We start from the raw sequence: 15,053 nt of genomic DNA, 5'->3' as shown, positions 1-15,053 counted from the left end.
CTTTTTGGTTTTGATATTAAAGAGTCTTTAGCAGACCACTGAATACAAAAAAAATACAAATAAGAATACAGAAAGTTGTTGATTTGCTGAACGTACCGGTAACAGTGACATTAACAGTGTTACTCTTTCCCTTTGAAGACTCACACCAGTAAACTGCACTGTCTGATTGGAACATGGATCTGAGAAAACATCCTGTGGCGTTCAACTTCCCCCAGCGACCACCACCATCACCTCCATCACCTCCACACTCTGAGGTGATGCTTTTTCTGTCGGTCCTCTTCACTGTCCAGACAGTAGAGTCAGACTGTCTGTCCTCACAGCTCAGAAAGACAGACTCATATTTGAAGTACTGAGATCTGTCAGGACTGAGTCTGAGAGAGGCTGTGGGGCAGAGAGAGAGAGAGAGAATGTTGATTTCCTGACAGCTGGATCATGTTCTGTATGTTTTATAGTTGTCATTTGTACATTTGATGCTCCAGCAAGGGCGAGATCCCTGATCATACAGATTCCACTGATAACACTGAATAATGTGTTAATCTGCTCAGTAGGGAAAACAAATCAAACGGCTTACCTCTCATAACATCACCACTGTTCTGAACTTCTGCTGAGACACTCACCATGGAACAAACCACTAGAGAGGGGGGGGGGGGGTCATAAGTTAGCCTTTGACTTAACTTAATTAAGCTTAATTCCAACCATAACTTGTAATCAAAGCAATTAGCCTAACATACAGTATAGACTATATTAAGAGGTACAATTTCACAATGGAGAGAAGGAAGAGGGCATAGTCTAGTAAAGACACAATATTAATACAACATATCAGTAGGCCTAAAATAATCACATTTTATGTTAGTGGGCTACTCACAGACTACTAGAAGGTAGAGAGATGTTAACTCCATGCTGTGTTGCTGCTCACTGATTGACACACTGTTATCACAGAATTATTGACTGATGACTCCTCCTACTGCTGTTGTTGTGAGGAGGAGGATTCAATGAAGGAAGTGGTCCACTGATGAAGGTAGTGTGAACTCATTTAGGACATTCTGGTAAACAACACCAATACATAATAACTCTAGTAATAAATACATTTCTTATTGTTAAAGAACAAGGTGAATAAGAGGAATTCACCTTTGGTGAACCAGATTGAAAACTCTGAGATACTATTTGGAAACGTTTATTTTATGAAAACTCCAGTTAACAATTTCAGCAGTACCTCTTGTCAACCAGGAGGTGTCCTACCCTACCATAAGATCTACTTTTCTCAATAGAAGAGCAGGGAGATCAGAATGGTTCTGTTAAATGCTGTAGGTGGCTTTCACCTTTTTGGGAAAGGTGATGGGGATAATAGTGGTGTAATCGCTGTGTTTTCTTATTTTTACTTACAGGGTTTTGGCATATTTCTCATTTACTTTTCCCTCTTTTTTTCTTTTGATGGGCTCCCATTCCTACCTTGTACTCAAAGGTAAATTCAGGGTTCTCTGTCATATATTCAGGATTTTGGTTATGATGAGGGAATCAATCTATGGAACCTCTTGGAATGTTAAAGGACTCAACAACCGAGTTCAGCATTGAAAAGTGTTCATGCATTTAAAACAACCTAAATTGTCTTTCTCTCTGAGACTCACCTTTGAACCAACAATCTATTTCACAAAAGGGGGATAGTTTGATTATGGTTACAATTTATCTTTTGTTCATGTCATTTGATAATTCTGTCTACTGAAAGTGTGTTTGTTTACTCCAAACATTTAAAGAAAACTCAATGAGTTCACCGCAGATTTGTTCTTACACAGGCAAAATAAATAAAAGCTCGTCCACAAGGTTGTTTTTGAGCGGCGGTCACACCGTCCGTCCGTCCGTCCGTCCGTCGCCTGAAGTACCTTTTTTGACCACACATGTTAAGGGAGGGGCGCTGTTGTTCAGGCCACTGAGGCCAGGCACACTCACACACATTCACACACACACACACACACACACACACACACACACACACACACACACACACACACACACACACACACACACACACACACACACACACACACACACACACACACACACACACACACACACACACACACACACACACACACACACACACACACACACACACACACACACACACACACACACAGCCTCCACCGCTCAGTTCACACGAGTGTGATTTTTGATTTGGGGCGTTGTTACTTGCTTAAAGTGCAGGTGCAAAAATAACAAACAGGTTCATGGCATATTTCTGTGCTGCTGGTAAAAACTGTTTGTCTCCTACAGTGACTTCCCTTCCCCCCTCACCTGTCCATAGTTATGCCCTCTCAGTCAAACCCCCAGCCTCAGAGAGAGGTGTGCCCATAACCAAATCAATTAACTAGACTAATAATAAACTAAATCAATGTACATTGAGGAATGCCAATGATAATATCAGACATGTTGGGCCTAAATTTGACACAAGAATAATAAACAAAGTTATGTCCTATAACGATCTTCATTAACAGCTCTTTATTCAAAGTTATTTACACACACACACGAAAAAAGTTGAATCTACAGTTAATTGTATTCAGCCTCATATACTAATATATAATCATATAACTACTGTACACAGTAGCCTATACTATGTACAGGCTGTTCTGCCATTAAGTAACGATCCTTGAACTCTGACTTAGCTGTTAGACTCCTTGCTTTTACTTGTTTGTAATGTTGTAAACAGAATAACATCAAACATATTATATAATAACACTGTTACTGACTAATGACAGATGTCAGTCATGATTATTACAGTCTTCAGAACGCACCTTCAAATTGAGTGCTAGCTTTACTATTAACAGATAATAGTAAAGTTTTTTTTTTTTTTTTTTGGATAATGCATTGTTTCCTGTATACTTACTATGCACTCACTGACATCAAGCAGTGAACACATGGTGAGGACCAGTGTTGCCAGATTTTGCAAGAGACACCAACAAAGGTGAAAGGTGAACACCAAAATAACAGTATTGCAGGCCTGCCAGGCCATTTTGACGGGTGGGCGCTACCCACACGTTTGGCTGTGTTGCTCATCTCACGAATGGCTGATCCTTACAAGCTGTACCTTGTTGTAAAGGTGACGAATCAATGATAAAAAATGATATAAAACACAATACAATTTGGTATTATTGAAGGGAAGATAATGGACCAAATTCAAGTTTCCTTTCTTTTTGTGCTGAGTTTAAATTACACTGATCAGATTTGAACCCCTAGACTAAACAGTGGTGGACACTTTACCCCATGTCACGCGAGCACCCCTAAATTCCTAGATTATTTTTGAAGAATTGTGGCACAGGGCTTCTTTCTATGCTCTTGACTGCACTGCATACACAGTATATTTTACTTTCACTTTCTTAACCATGTCTGTGTAGCATTTTGTAAACTTGTTTTTGAAAAATGCTTAAAATAAAATAAAAGCTGAAAAAGAAAAAAAAGCAACTGAGCAGCAGCAGGAGGCACCACTTAGCACAGGATAGTCAAGTAGTTTAACACTAGAGACTGATGAGACAGTGGGTACAGACATTATATCTATGGCAGCAGGTGTGCAGATGAACTGAGGCTTACATACAACAGTACAGAATGGATGCTCTGATAAATAATGGGTTCAAAGTCATTTTACCCTTATTGTATTTATTTATTTTTGATCATTTGGTTTAATAATCATTTAAGATACAAGATAAAATGTGGTACAAAGTAAATGAATACAGTAGCTTTACAATATAATATTTACAATATAATATTACTGACAAGAATAATGAATAACTTATTAACAGCTTTTTATCTAAATTACCCCCTTTTCTCCCCAATTTAGAGGTTGTCAATTGATTCCTCCCCAGTTGTCAGTGCTGTTGTATCCTCCTGGCTCACCTGCCAGTGAGGAGCCTCCACCAGGAGGACACAGAGCCTTCATTCTACTCCTCCCAGCCTGTAGGAGTTCATGTAATGACATTTATCAGCCTCCCTGCCCAGCTTCCATCCCCTGAACACTGGCCGATTGTGTTCATATAGACACCTGACAAAGCTGGATGCACCACGGTGGATTTGAACCCACAACCTGTGTGCCGGTGGGCAGGGACTTTACCACTGCATCACCCGAGCGCCAGAATAACAGCTTTGACACAAATATGATTTTTTTACAGAAAAAATACAATAAAAATAGAAAAAGGTTGATATGTTGACATGTTGAATGTACAGTTAATTGTTTTCAATGTCATGAAATAAAACTCTATGATTATATAAAGCCAAAAAGCAGTACTTTGATAAGTAATAAAAATATCTCCTCCTGAATAAAGTACAGTAACAGAAGTAGATCATACATTAAAGTACAGTAAGTACAGTATATCATACATTAAAGTACAGTAAGTACAGTAGATCATACATTGTTAGTAAAATGTATGAATGTCATTTGTTCTGATCTGAACACTAAACACAAGTTTTGACCTTTGACCTCTGAATGAGGTATTATTAGACTGGCTGTTCCTCTATTGTAATATTGTAAACATAGTAACATTCATCATCTGTGACCCAATAACACCATCAAAAATCTATAATGTCTGCTGTGTGTGTGAGTGAGTGTAAGAATGTCATGACTCCTTTGTGTCCTGGCTTTCTGCTCAAAGGACAGCCGTAAACAGTCTGCAATGATAGACCTCTGACACAATTAACACGTTGCAGTCCGAAATAGAATGGTGGTTGGTAGATTAGCCGTGAAATTTCTATTATTGTATTGTGATCTGAGACATAATATTATGTTTATAAACATGACCCCGCAGCCCCTCCATCTTGAACAGCGCCGCTGTTTTTTCTTTTTTTTTTCCCCCCAGGCCAGTAACTCACCATGATTTTCTCGATCTCCGTTGGGATAGAATGGGGGTTTTGGCCGATCGTCGATGTCCCCGTGCGTTTCGCGTGCGCGATCCTTTCACGTAAATGTCCCCGCAAATAGTCCATTTGTGACTGAAGAACAGAACTGAAAAGTTTCGCTAGCATAGCCCCAAGCATGGCTGCAGGAGGAGCTCGAGTGTGTAGACAGTAAACGGATGGGTGGAAGGTGCCTTGGAGAAGGAGAGGCGCTGACGTCACCTCTGCTTCATGCACGGTCTGCATGAGCCATCAGTGCACGAGTGGTGACTAGGGAAGGTTAGACGATCGCCGATTTTCGGATCAAAAGCTTTTATTCCGGTTTTAAAGACAAAGTCCGGGAATAGACGGCCTGGCTGAGAGTCCCTGGGGGGATGTGCGATATAGTACGGTTTTAACATTAAGGGGCCCCCCTTGGCTTAGAAGGTGTTAAGGTACAGATTTCATCATTGTATGCTTGACCATTTCACCATTGGGATTGCATTACGGGACATACACATTGTTACATTATGTTTTGGCCGCTTTGCATTATAGCGCAAAACTATGGCGAAGTATTGTAGTGCACCAATTTTGTAAAAAATTAAGATGAGACGGTCAAATATTCTGCCTATAATAATATGACTAAAAGAAGGACACCCCCAGGTGGAAACTGAAAGTGTAAACATAAGTAAATAGAATAACGTGGGGGAAATTGGGGAACTCAATCAGATTCATGTGGAAAGTTTGCAATACAACAGGAGCAAGTATTTACAACATCAACAACGCAACGTAATCAACACCAGCACATCAGCAAACCATGAAATATTTCAAGATTTTAATGAATTAAATAAATGTAAGTAGGCCTAGTCCAGCCATCGGCTGGTGATGTCTTTATGGACATTATTTATTTACGTCCACAAAGTGTAAAATTTTTGCTTATAACGTGCTGGAGCACTTTGCTGAATTCTGCAAACCGTAGTTGGCTGACATAAAAAAATCCATATCCCATAACCAACAAATCCAACAAAGGATCTCACAGGCCTGCCTTTTCCTACAGCAACTGAGCACCATGTGGTGACATGAACACCGAGATAACAGCCATTTAACCAGCATGACTGAAGAGGAAACACCTCTGATGCAATATGTGCTCTGCCTTCATTGCCTGTGCCTAGCTCTGGTCCATAGCGTTAGTGGAGTTCTCCCTAACGCTATGTTCCTCTACCTCCCAAATCCTTGGCAATTCCGGAAAGACCCGTCGTCTGGTCCAAAAATAACAAAAACTGTTTAACCCCTCACCAAACCAAAGGTATCATTGGACAGTTGAAAGCTTACTCTACTTAGTGGATGCGGTCTGAGCCCCCCACCACACGACTAAAATACATTTCTAGGGCAAAATGAAAAATATTCCGGATGGAGACTCCATTTCTTCTAGTTTTTCACTATTTGTCGTCGCCATCAAGGTGCCAACTCACTCATTACTGTTGCACAGGTCAGAGGACCGAATTACACAGAGCATTAGTCTCATTGGTTGTGTTATTCAACTCTATGACGCTGTGTCGTAACAGTCTTCAACCAGGAAGAGTGTCTCCATCCGGTGGAATATTTTCCATTTTGCCCTAGAAATGTATTTTAATTGTGTGGTGGGGGGCTCAGAGTACATTTAAACATCTTGATAACTGAGAAACTGTTATTTCTTTATCTTGCAAGTCACTCTCTCAGCTTCCTGCTCTGTTTACACTGTCTCCCTCTCAGCTGTCCTACTGTCTGTCTCTCCTACACTGTCTCCCTCTCAGCTGTCCTACTGTCTGTCTCTCCTACACTGTCTCCCTCTCATCTGTCCTACTGTCTGTCTCTCCTACACTGTCTCCCTCTCATCTGTCCTACTGTCTGTCCCTCCTACACTGTCTCCCTCTCATCTGTCCTGCTGTCTGTCTCTCCTACACTGTCTCTCTCAGCTGTCCTACTGTCTGTCTCTCCCTATCATCTGTCCTACTGTCTGTCTCTCCTACACTGTCTCTATAATGTTGCTCATATTTTCAAGTGTTTTAACCTATATCTACCCTGCTTGTATGACATGTAAACAGTCAATCGCATTGTAATGTACTGTTCTATAGGGGCATTGAATAGACCGTTTGTCAGCCTTCTGATTGGTCCCTGAGACTCCCTGACTGGCCAACCAGAAAAAAACATTCACTTTTTGCTATCGGGGGTGGAGTTTGTGCAGTGGAGAATGTTGAATGTGGCTTTCAAAACTGTCCGCAGTGCGCGACACGGCGATCGCCCGGTACGGCCGCGATCTCGGCCGTGATCTCGCTCATCATAATGAATAAGCTTCAACAAACTAGTTCACATGGACCATATCAATGGTCTAAGAGTTAAACAGGCAATAATTTGGACACCTACTGGGCTAGAGAGGTCCTTCTTCTGTAAGGCTATTCAGCACTCCCAGCACAACTGCAAGACAGGTGTCTGAGGTGAGTTATGACTTTAACATTTTCATGAAATGCCATCTTGTTGAAACTTTGACAAGTGTGGCACTTCTGGATGTCATCTGGTGTGACACCTTTTTCATTAATAAAGCAAAAGTTATTTGAAACTTTGGTCATAATTACATGTAAATCTAGGTTGTTTTGTTATAGCTAGCATGTTGTTAGCATGCTAATGTGTACCTGGTAGCCTCAAGGTAGTCCTAAATGCAGAAAACGTCATCTGGTGTGACACTTCGTCATCTGGTGTGACATATCTGCTTGTCACGCCAGATGACTTGATTGTCACACCAGATGATATATACTGTATTTTCCTACAGACATAACAATAAATAACAAGTCCCATGTTTCTTTTGTCCATTTAAAACATTTTAACATGTTTAAAACAACGTTTTAAACATTTTTACATAATTTAATTTAGCTTCATTCGGTGATACAGCAAATTCATCAGACAGAGCAGAAACCCCTTCACAGAAACCTAAACCTTATATTGTGGTAACACTTTATAATAACTATCCGTTATAAGCAGTTAATATAAGACACTTGACAACAGAAAATGGGTGGTACAGAAAATGTGATTTTATTATTTCCAAAATACACAAACATACTGTATAGTGATGAATGAATGGATATGGAGGAAGGGCATTTAAACAAAACCATAGCTGTTCTTATCCTTACTTGGATACAGCAAAACAAAAAAAAAGAAGGAAAAAAAGTAGGACTACTAGTTATAGATTTAGCACAATTCAAATAAATTGATTAATTTGGACTCACTGATGTGTTCAACCAGAGGCTCAGTGCGATTGCAAGTCATCAGCTCAACTGGCTTCATCAGGTGAAGCAGTTCAGACACATCAAGGAGAGCATCCAACCCAATGAAATGGTCTTGCATATAGACTTTTCTGAGAACTATGCATGTAAACTAAACACAGAGATTCAGGCGTTTCATTTTGGTGGCAATAGGCAGCAGGCAACAGTGCATACCGGAGTTGCCTACTCAGTCAGTGGCTCCCAGTGCTATGCCACCATTTCACAGTCCTTACGCCATGATGAGCGTGCTGTGTGGGCACACATCAAGCCAGTTATTGATGATTTCCGAGGAAAACAAGACAATGCAATTGACACCCTGCATGTCCTCAGTGATGGGCCAGCAACCCAGTACCGGAATCGCACAAACTGCTTCCTCATGAGCAGCATTCCTTATACATGGGGATTCAAGAGGGTCACCTGGAACTTTTCAGAGCGTTCCCATGGAAAGGGCGCACCTGATGGTGTGGGAGGGGTGCTGAAGCGTAAGGCAGACATGTATGTCCTCGGAGGCAGTGACCTACAAACACCGAGGGATCTGTGTGAGTATTTACAGAAGTCCTCTGAAAAAGTCACTGTCATGTGGATCGAAGAAGAGAAGATATCCAACATGGATGAAATGGTCCCTCCATCAGTGCGTCCAGTGACTGGCATCAGCACTACGCACCAGGTTCTTTCTATCTTCCCGGGAAAGATAGTTTACAGAGACCTGAGTTGTTTCTGCCAGTTTCCTCAGATCTGCACCTGTCACAACCCACGGAAATTACAGTTCGACCAAGAATCCAGGGCTGAGGTGCCAGGTGACAAGACAAGTGATGAGTAAGTATAACTAAATCATTCTCTTTGCCAATTTTATGATACCTGTAATTGTACCTGTTTAATGACAATAAAGTAACTTATGTCATCCATTCATTCCTTTTCTTCCTTAACTAAGTGGTGGCCCATCTGCGGAACTGCCCCCTTCCCAGGTCAGCTGCAGGCCCAAAACAGCTTCCGGAGCTCAGTGAGTATAACATACTTGGCAAACTTGAGGACTTGCTAGTAATTACATTTTACTACTAAAAACAATCTACCTGACAAATAAATTACATTTAAATGTCTCCTCCTGAAGGTCTTCTACTCAGGTGCTGGACACAAGTGCATCTATTGGAGAGGCCCAAGCTGAGGATTCAGACACCTCCTCAGATGAATACACACAAGGACAGTTTGTCATAATCAAATATGAGGGAAAGCCATATGTGGGGCAGATTGTTACCATTAATAAGGAGGGGCTAGAGATAAACTGCATGAATCAACTTGGAAAAATGAAAAATGGTTTTGTCTGGCCAAAGGGGCGAGACTGCATTTTCTACAAAGAGCAGGAAGTTGTCTGTGGCATAGCAGAACCGCAACAGGGCAAACGGTTTGCTACCCTCACCAAATGTGACTGGCTGATGTACAATACAGTCTAAATGTCTAGATACCCTCACCAAATGTGACTGGCTGATGTACAATGCAGTCTAAATGTCTATTCTAATCTAATCTAATACTTTTGTACTTTCACTCACTGGACTGGACAATGAGGTAAGGTAGGACCCGAGACAAACATAGCGAAAATAGCTGATCTACAAGCTCTCAATGCATTGTGCTGCGACTGCGAGAGCTTGTAGATCAGCTATTTTCGGAGTTGCACAACCCAGCACTCTTTAGCTAGTGGAGATGTGGTGTAACGACATGATTCGTAAATAAATTTGTTCAACTCAAAATGCTGTGTTCAAGTTCAGGAGACTTCGGAAAAAAGTAATACACCTGAATGCTGAGTTGTTTCCAATAATTGGTGTTAATAAAATGTTGCCTTGGCTCCCAGTGTGGCTATGCACCTTATTGTCTCTTTAAGATCCTTCTGCCGTGGGCCGGCAGAAGACTTAGGTGTGCGTAGCATTCCTGTGCACATCCTCATCATCCATCTACTACTACAATTCTTTGTTATCCTATGTTAAGGCCCAACAATACTATCCTGTTCAGAAATATTAAGGCCATGTTATTTAATGTTAAAGCAATTTTACTGTTGCTGTTGGGTAATTGTTTAATCAATCAGTAAAGTTCAGTACTCACTAATAGGTAGGTTAAAACACAGTTTGCTTTGACACATGAAGATATGGTCATCTGGTGTGACACTAAGTCATCTGGTGTGACATTCCAAATAGTGAGAAATCATACCTTTATTAATGATGAAACCGAAAAAATGTGTATGGTTTACATAGAAAATAGTATTAGGAAGAGTCACAAATATTTGTGTAATTTTAAAGAAAGTTTTTGTCAGAATAAAATTAAAATATGTTGAAAGATCGACAACATGGGCCTCACACAGAGTGTTGATTATGAAAAAAATATACAGATTCAATTAATTTTCACAAAACTATAGTGGATCACAGGTTAGTTATGATAAAGGACTTTGATAAAGTGAGTAACTTAAGAAAGGTGTACTCCATTTTCATTTTATGAACAATTATTGTCATGTCACACCAGATGACGGTTTTAGGCACAAGTACAACAAACTGCTCAATAAAGTCTGATTCCAATAAAATATCTAAAAACAAAATGTGTTTCCATAAAGTTGAGAGTGAGTAGAACAAAAGTAAATAATTTTTATGCCTGCTATTTAAAGTTTTTTTAAAAACATGTTTTTTGGGGCGTCACGTCACTGACCCATATATTTTAAATGGGCAGAATTACGAAAAGCCAGCCTATTATGTGAGGTTAGGATTATAGTTCTGTCCTCTTCCTACCCAGGATGCAATGCGCGGTCTATTCTCTTTCTGATCCAGAGGATTAAACTAATTAAAACATTTATTTTCGGGGGGAAAACTACTGTTTTGCTATGTAATTACTGTACCTTTTTCTTCCCTTTTTATTAATATCACGTAGATGTGTTTTTTGTGGTACTTTATATAGCTGTAATGAGGCTATGAAGGGAAAAAAAATCCCATCCACTACCACTATAAAAGAATCTGCAAAGAGGATTCTGTCCCACTGGGATTAAACAAATTAAAACATATATTTTCGGGTAAACCCCCTGTTTTGCAATGTAACTACTGTACCTTTGTCTTCCCTTTTTATTAATATCACCTAGATGTTTTTCCTTTGGTACTTTATATAGCTGTAATGAGGCTATGAAGGGAAAAAAAATCCCATTCACTGCCACTATAAAAACAATCTGCCCAGGGTCAAATGTCCTATCATAGTAACAGGGCAGAATGGGGCGGGATTTGCAAAAGGGCTTATTGCATTATAAAGTGACATAATATAGAAGAGAAGATCCCATGTGTGCGGATCGGTCGGTTTATTATGAGATGATCTCCATATAGCTGTGTACATTATGACTGACCTGTGTTTTTCTTCACAGTCGAGTAGATGTCTTGTCCTACAGTGGCCTGGTCTGGAAAAAAGAAAAGAAAAGAAAGCAATGTTAACAACATATTAGATTATTAGACTTTACAAGTGGCTGTTCTCAATCCCGGGCAAACCGGGACGTCTGGTCATCCTACATACGATGTATGCGTGGACTAGGGCATTCACGAATAGTGATTTTTTTGAATTCGAATTATTCGACCTCAAAGTATTCGAATAGTCGGAATTCGACGGGAATTATATATATATATTTTCATCCAATAAAAACGAGCCATTCTCGGCCTCTCAATCATTGATGCGCTGTTTCAAGTCTTGAACACAACATGCGAGTGAGGGTTAACTACTGGAGGCGGGACAGACCTGAAGGTTAGTGAAATACGATTGGCTATTGACCGTGGCATTTACAAATGAGCCGCGACCTGATTGGACTAAGCGACCAGCAGTATGGGTGCGCTCAGTGCTTCCCCTGGAAGCGTGATATTGAAACGTAACGGCATTGCGGCAACAGTACATTTGACAGCTGTATAGTTTGCCTGCATCACAGCGCAACAGTTTCTAATCAGTTTCTCTTTCATGCTCTAAAATAAAAAGACTTTAACCCAGCGGTTCACATTACCAAACAGTTTAGCCCGTGACCCAAAATAGAAATTAGACAATCGCCCAGGACCCAAACTAGTGAAAACAGCAGATCTACAAGCTCACAACGCCGCGGCTCGCACCGTGAGCTGGTGGAAATAATAAACAAATCTATAATCAGCAACAGGCAGTTAGGGTCGATCCATACCGTTATAATTTCGGTTCGGGAGGACGCCCCGACCCGAAATTATTTAGGTTCGGGGGACGTTCATTCATACTTTCTTAACGGCTAGTGCCCAAGTCGCTTGTAAATATTGGAGGTCCGTGGCATGACGACGTTTGTGGCCGATGAATGAGCATTGCAGAGCGGATACATAATTCTGACTACACTGAATGACTGGAGGTCCAGTGAGTAGCAGCTCCAGGCTCCAGCAGGCAGCAGCACCAGCGGGTCGGGGTCTCTTCTCTCTCACTCACACTCAAAAACGCTCGGCTCGAGCTCTGTCAAAAACATTTAATCTACAAGCTCACATTATAGACGTGCCGCCTCCCTTGCTGCACGCATGTCATCACGCAGTCACAACTCGTCGTGGAAAAGGAAAACATATCAACACGGAACACTAGCAATTAGCAAAGTTGTGTTTAAGCTCCTCTTTTCTCTTTAAAGCGGTCGGCGACGCGTTAGCAGCGATTAACCTCGCCTAACAGGCTTTCTCCCGCAGCGATACACGCAGCAAAGGCGTGTGTGTGTGTGTGTGTGTGTGTGTGTGTGTGTGTGTGTGTCGCGCGCGCGCGCGCCTCCCAGTCCACCAGCTGAATATGTATCCGCTCTCTGATGCCCAATACACGGCCGCCACACAAGCATTTATAGACTGCACCAATTCATCCACCAGGGGCATTGACAAATAATCTTTTATGACTTCCTATCTAGCCAAGCTGTATGAACCATGAATAAACAATAATAATGATAATTAAAAAAAAAAAAAAAGTAAAAAAAATATTTTAAAAAAATAAGCGATTTTCGAATTCAGTTTACCCAGTCGAATAGTGACGTTAGTATTCGAATATTCGAATATTCGAATATTCGGTGAATGCCCTAGCGTGGACAAGCATTTCTTCTGCCCAGAGCAGAAACATGCCCGAGCGGGGCGTGACGTCCAAAGGAGGCCGGTGAGAGCAGCTGCATTCATTAACATGGAGCGGAAGAAAAGCAGCCTCTGTGTGCTTCTGCTTGCACATCCTGTGGGGATGTGCAGGCAGTGTGAGGCCTAAACCACAAACCCAGCATATAGCTGTGTAAACATTGTCACTCACCTGTGTTTACGTTCACAGAGGAGCACATGTCTTGTTCTGCAGAGGTCTGGTCCGTTAAAAAGTAAAGAAAAAGAAAAAACACAGAGAGAGACAAATTACAATTAAACAACAGAATAAGTGTGTGTAGTAGTATTGTTTATGTGAGTGATGTCAGTGTGTTGTTGAGTTAGTCTACCTCTGATCTGCCTGTGTTGAGCTGGCTGCTTCACAGTCACAGTTGCATAGGTCACATCTTCACTCTGTCTGTCTATCCTACAGCCTGCAGCACGCACACTACATCAGCTCATATTGTTTATACTATAGTATATATTACAATAAAATATATGTTTAGGTTGACTTTAGATCAATGGCACATAAGACGATGTTTCTGAAGCAATGGAAACAGCAGTATCATGTCAGCTGTCGGTATAAATGATTGTTTTATTTAGTTTTGCATACCTCTCTTCTTCTTCCAGATGCACAGACCCAGAAGCAGCAGAACCATGGAGACTCCAGCAAACATCAGAGGGTAGAAATATGGAGGCAGTGAGGAGGGAAGGTCTGGTTGGTCGTTGTCTTCGGAGGCTGGAGAATCTGAAGAAGAATTTGATACATACCAGAATCTATTTTAAATGTCAATGAATCATTTAAATTTGCATATAGGCTGAGAGAGAGAGAGAGAGAGAGAGAGAGTGAGAGAGATAAATCAGCAACAATACACATATAATTGTGTACATGTAAATAAAATGTAATAAAAAATAATAATAATCTTGAAGCAAGCCTTGAAATTGTTTTAATCTGAATACTGTAATGTGCATTACCAAATGTCGGACGAAAAGAGTTGGACGATTAAATAAAATAGTACATAAATATCAATAAACCTCTCAGTCCTTTTATCATTCCTCATCAGTGTTGTATTGGAGGATCTTAAGGATGCATCTGTTAAAAACAACCCTTAAGTTCACACTTCGACAACGTTTACAAAAGCTGTAGTGTCAAACCAGGGTGATTTAACATAGGAACAAGCCTGGATGTATATCAAAAGTCCATTGTCTGACCTGCTAACTTCTGTAGTGTAGCTGTTAAACGATGTGTGTGTGACGTGAAGATAAATTCACCAATACAACACTGCTCCTCATACTGTATGCATGCTGCATCAAATAAAGTCAATCAAAAGTACAGTGATCTCACCTCTCACATCCATGCTGCTCTCTGGTGACTTTCCAAGGCCAGAGATGAGACACTTGTAGAATCCTTCATCAGACTTGTTAACACTGTGGATGGTCATCTGTCCTGTAGACTCACTGCTGATGAGGGATCCATCTTTATAGAAATCAGCTGGACGGTCAGAGGATGGTTTAGCAGTTCGCTCACAGGAAGTACAGGCATCCCCAGGATCACATCTCCTCCTGAACAATGATAAATAACATCAGAATAGAAGAACATTAGACTGAGGTTACATCACTTTTTGGTTTTGAGTTTTTAGCAGACGACTGAATACACAAAAAAATCTACATAAAAATACAGAACAAAGTTGTTGATTTGCTGAACGTACCGGTAACAGTGACATTAACAGTGTTACTCTTTCCCTTTGAAGACTCACACCAGTAAACTGCACTGTCTGATTGGAACATGGATCTGAGAAAA

Source organism: Nannobrachium achirus (assembly GCF_963921795.1).
Source record: "Nannobrachium achirus genome assembly, chromosome: 1".
Classification (NCBI taxonomy): domain Eukaryota; kingdom Metazoa; phylum Chordata; class Actinopteri; order Myctophiformes; family Myctophidae; genus Nannobrachium; species Nannobrachium achirus.
The sequence above is the reverse complement of the archived record's forward strand: the minus strand, read 5'-3'. Positions refer to the sequence as shown.